Source organism: Cryptomeria japonica, chromosome 5 (genome assembly GCF_030272615.1).
Source record: "Cryptomeria japonica chromosome 5, Sugi_1.0, whole genome shotgun sequence".
In the NCBI taxonomy this organism is placed as follows: Eukaryota; Viridiplantae; Streptophyta; class Pinopsida; order Cupressales; family Cupressaceae; genus Cryptomeria; species Cryptomeria japonica.
In genome coordinates this window covers 208298699-208304506 of record NC_081409.1, presented here as the reverse complement: position 1 = coordinate 208304506, position 5808 = coordinate 208298699, and positions in this window count along the sequence as shown.

Below are 5808 nucleotides of genomic sequence, written 5' to 3'. Positions count from 1 at the left end.
TATAAAATCAACCCCCATTTTAAATTATGCGTTGATAAAAAGATTATATTAAAATAAATTAATCTTCACCTTAGTCAAATAGGGAGTTATAATTAAATTCCCCACTTGGCTTTGATTAAAAGGGAGGGAAATTCTTTTTCAAACTTTAAAAAGAATTCCCCCTCTTTAACTAATATTTTTAAACCTCAAACCCTAAATAGGGTTGAGTTATTTCTCTACTAAATTTTATTAAAAATCAACTCTACTAGTTTACTTTTCTTTTCTAAATGCTAACGCTAACCTGAATATGGGTTAGGGTTGCATTTCCTATTTTCCTCTTTAATTTTATATGCTAACCCTAACCCGAATATGGGTTTGGGTTGCATATTTTACACTTCATGCTCAAGTTCTCTCTCTCTCTCTTTTTTCTTTTATGCTAGGGTTTACCCCAACCCATTTTTGTGTGTGCGGGGGGGTTCGATGGGGGTGGTAGCCGAACCATGGCAGTGGATATTATTTTACAGGGGTGATGGGTTTGGAGTGGAGGCGGTGCTGTGGAGAGAGAGGGCACCGCAGGGAGGGTTTACGCCACTCGCAGTGGCGCCGGCGCCACTGCGTGTTGCGGCCCTTAGTGATGGGCACGATTGCCCCTACAAGTTGCAGCCCGCAGTGGCGCCTCAGCGCCTCAGTGGGTCACGACCCACAGAGGGCTCACGCCGCCTGGCGAGCCCGCGGGAGCCCTTGGCTCTAGGGTGACCCACGGGGGGGTCTAGGGTTAGCAAAAAAAAATTGATTTATTTTTTATTTTATATATATATATATATATATATATATATATATATATCAATCTCTAGGATTAGATTTTTAGATTTCTCTTCTTTTTTTTTTAACATGCAGGAAATAATAGAATAATGACAACATTAAAAAAAATGATATATATTTCATTTCTTTTTAAATTGATGTAAAGTGTGATCTAGTTAAACATGTATACAAATATTCATTAAGTTAGGTTAAATAGATTTTGAATATGCAGCATTAAAATTATTAGGACTGTCAGATTTAACAACATGATAAACATATCAAAAATTCATTTCATCATTTAAAATAGACATAAATCTATTAGTCATGTATTAGATTTATTTTTGTTGTATTCCCCCCTTTTTTTTATACAGTTATAAAATAAATTAATGGCTGACAGAAAGCAAAATATGACAAAAACACAATAGTTATCCTTTTCTTTCATTTCTTATTTATTTGTATTTCTAGATTTTTCTGCTATGTCTAAATCTGTATATAATTTTTTTCTAATCACATAAAAGCAGATTTTCTAAAAAGTAACAGGTTTAACTAGCTACATTTCTTTTCATTGTAAACTTCTAATAGTTAACTATAGGAAAAGATAAAAATTGTCTACCTTAACTTTCTGCATTTTTTTTTGAATAACTGATAGAAGTAAATAAAATTACAACAACCTTATAACAGTCTAGAAATCATTTAAAAACTTTAAGAATGCAAACCTATTATTCCTCTAATATCTTTTTTAACCATATTTTTGCACTAGGATCTAAATAACTAGGACTAAATGTTATTTCTAGCTTACTAACATTTATGGTTTCTTTGAAATAAATTAACTTATCTATCTAAATTTATTGTATCATTTAGAAGGAAAACGACAGATTTCAAATAAATGATAGTAACATTAACATTACAGAATTTATTCAAAATACTTTCTCCTTACTTAAAAGATCAACATCTCTAGTAAAATACACTACATTACATGGTAAACCTTTTTGAATAGAACATTTCCTTTTCAAAATAAATACAACATAAAACTCTTCTCTTTCATTTCTGCAACTAAAATATAATATTATATTTCCCTTTTTTTTTTTCTGCAACTAAAATAGAATCAACAAGACCATATCCAAGCTTTCCCTTCAATCCCTTCCCAAAGCAACCTGCAATACAAAATATTTAGGTTGTGACCATGGAGGGCTCACCTCCCAACCTAGGCTTACTAGAAGCCACCCCTAAGCTTGGAGAACCAAGATCTAGACGAGTTACACTCAAACAATACACAAACAAGCAAGGAAAAGCTCAAAACAAACACATTCCCATCCCAAGACTGAACTTCATCACATAATGTGATTTTTACATGGGTGGAAGTGGACCAAGTACCTTGAGGAGAACTGCAAGATAGTAGATCACAAGCCATCTCATGGCAACCAAGAACACAACACAAGTCCATTTTGACCCAACATCCTTATGACCCCCAAGGCATACATGCCATAATTTCTCCCCTTATGACCCCCAAATGCATAAACAAAACTATGTAGCAAGGGTCACATAAACAAACCCTTGAGATCACTCTCTTAAAGAGAGCCTCTCACTCTAAGGATGTCAAACAACCTTCCACCCCCAAGACCATTCTACCATCGCAAGGGTAAGATGGCCTTGGATGCTCCCAAAACTCAAGAAAATGCATAACAAAAATAAAAGAAAGATCACATATATATATTTTCACAAATAAAACAGATAAGGAAGAAAACAACTACATTCAAGCAATCTTTCAAAAGTAAAGTTTCAACATACAAGTAAGAGGTTGAACCAACCTTGAATCTGCCAAGGGTTTACAAGGGATAGTTTGGAGAAGAGCAGCCCAAGTCCACACTTCTTTTCTTCAACACTTAGCCCAAATTTTCTATCCTAAACTTGTTTCAAAACTGCAAGATCTCATCTCCAAAGATGGAGAGTGGGTGATTAACTTCCTAAGTCTCAATCCTTTGCCTAAGAAGGCTTCTCTCACTCTTTCCAAACCTCTTGGGTAGAGTGAGAGCTCACATTGGTTGGTCTTCCCTAGTCCTTACACACTCCCTAGCCAAGGCACCTCAAAAAGGGGAATGGAATGAGGAAAAGGAATGACACATACCAAGAAGGTTATCTAACCAAGAATGACTCTCCTAAAAATGAAATTCGGCCATCTTGGGAAATCCACTTTTTGGGGAGGTTAAACAAGTCCTAGGGAGTGGACACATGGTGAAATTTGGCCTTCACCCATAGGTACACCATGAGGCCCATTAAAAATGCTCCAAAACTGACTCTAGGAGTTGGTTTAACCCTTTTAAAGTCCACCCAAAGTTTACCTACGGGTCAACTTTGAGTTTACCCTCCTAATGGCTCACTATCCTAGATTTACTTGGGACCTTCAAGGATAATTTGGAAATATATCATTGGTAAAATAAATCTCTCAAAAGGTGACATGATAATGCCAACTCAACATACAACATATGTGTCAAGTGACACTACAAAAAGAATTCCACATCACAAATACACACATGCCAATGGTCTCTTGTAGGATTTAAACAAATTAATAAATACAATTTAACACACATGCAAACATTTATGTTTACGAATAAAATGCGATACATATAGGGTATTGTCTCTCCAAATAGACAACCCCTAGTTTTACGAACATACATAGGTCTAGGCTTGATTCTCCATAATGTTTCCATGGTCACATGGATAATTTTCCTACGCATCTCCATTACACATTAGTAATTCCCAAATAACCTCATATAATATTAAACATATGAATACGAATACAAATTAATCACTCTGCATACAATTGACATCATACAAATTATTTTACCACATATCAAACACACTCCACATAAGCAATTTATCATAATCTTCATAAATTTAATCCATTCATAAGATATGCATCATATTTCTAGCATCATGATAAAGTACTACAAATCAAATAAATGACATACACCATCTCAATGCTATCCTATCCTAGAATCATATAAAATTCTATATCCAAAATGCATAGAAATGAAGCATCAATATATCAATGTTATCCAATCCTAGGATCATATAAAGTTCTGTATCCATAATGCATAAAAATAAAGCATCCATAATAGTTCCAACATGAAAATTACTGAAATGCTTGGATGGGTTGGGGTAGGGCCTCACACCTTAGACATGGTTCAATCAATGCAAGAGGTTCATGAGCAGGTTAGGACAATCTTATTAGGCACTACTCAAAGAATCAAGGAAAGAGTAGACGAGAAAAGAAAGGATATCCAATTTGTTGTTGGTGACATGGTGATGGTTCATTTGAACAAGGAAAGGATTTAGAAAGGTATCCCTAGTAAGCTTCAGATGAGGAGGATAGGTCCTTGCAAAGTTTTTTCCAAATATGGCAATAATGCATACAAGTTAGATCTACCCCGTGATATGGCTTTATCCCCCATTTTCAATGTGGTAGATTTGGTGCAGTATAAGGGAACACTTCCATAAGAATATAGTAGAGTCTCAGAGGTCTCTCAAGCACTTTAACACCCGCCCTTACTAGTTGCACCCATTCCCCAAGCCGAGAAGGTGTTAGATTCTAGAGTTTTTAAGAAAACAAGGCATACCACCGATATGGAGCACTTGATTAAATGGAAGCACCTTCAATCATCTGAGGCTACTTGGATACTCTAGGAATACTTTTCTAAGCATGTAACTTCCCTTTCTTTGCTACCTAAAGTATTCACTTGACTTCTTTCTTATTGGGGGAGTATGGTGCAGGAGCACCTAGTTGCGAGTGCAATTTCTTCATTTTGGTGTGTTAGTCCTTAGTTTGGTTTTGGATGGTGAATAAGAGTCTTCTCATAGGTCCTCCTATGTTTGTGAGATTCTTTAGTAGGCTGGATGTCCATAGGATCATGCATTTGCTCAATTTTGGCTTGTAAGCCCTTGTAAGCCTAAAATGGCATAATCATGCATTTTGATGTAAAATGTCTTGAAAAGCCTTGTTTGGCATTGGGAAATTTTATGGTAGTGGTTTTTAGTCATCCTAGATGGTTTGAAAAAAGAAATAAAGCATGTAATGCAAAAATGTACTTTTTGGCAAAAGTTGTCAAAATTGCTTGACAACATTTTGCAACGTTGAGCACTTTGAGCAAAGGGTTGGTTAGGAAACCAATGGAGAAATTATTAGGCCAAAAAATGGCATATAAATTCCCTGAGCATGAATGCAATGAGGTTGGTGAACGCCTGAAGGAGATCTTAATACAATTTGAAGACCATTTTCAAGTTTTTACCTTATGTTTTCTAAGAATTAGAGCAACAATCCATACTTCATGAATTGATTACCTTTCTGTTCTTTGATCATTGTTTTTTACATTTTTTTATAGTTCTCAGGAAGCATTTTGGTTAGTTTTGTTGCAGGTTTGAATTGAGTTGTTGAATTTGTAAGCTCTCGGCCTGCGCAAGGGTTTGAGGGGCCCAAACATGGTTCTGACTTGAAGTCCTTTGAGTTCTTCTCAATAACCCTTGGGAATCAAGCCATTAAAAATTTTTACATTATCTTTGTTTTCATTTTGAGGTCATTGAAAGTCCATTGAGCATCATTTCCTAAGTGAGCTTAGTCATAGCCTGGTTGGGAAATGAATGAAATTATGCAAGTGTTTGCAGGGATGAGAAGGGTTGGAGTTTCCAAGTGTTTGGCATGATAAAGTGGGGTGTGGACAAGAATATGTGAGAGTTTGGAGGTGTGGCGTATCAAGGAAGACACCAAACCCTTGAAAGAAGACCAAAAAGAGCCTAAAACCCTTAAAACAAGCCATTCTTGGGTTTCGTACCTGTACAGTCAGACTAGGTTTTCTAATTTCATGAATCTTGAAGTACTTCCAAAAGGGTACTCATATCACCAATTATTTTGTTTGGGTATTTGGGAAATTTGTGAACAAATCCAAAAAAACTGGTTAGGTAGGGCTAATTGGGGCTCTAGGGCTAGTAGGCCTAGAAATTAGGGAAAGGAAGGAGCGATGGAGAAATGGATCA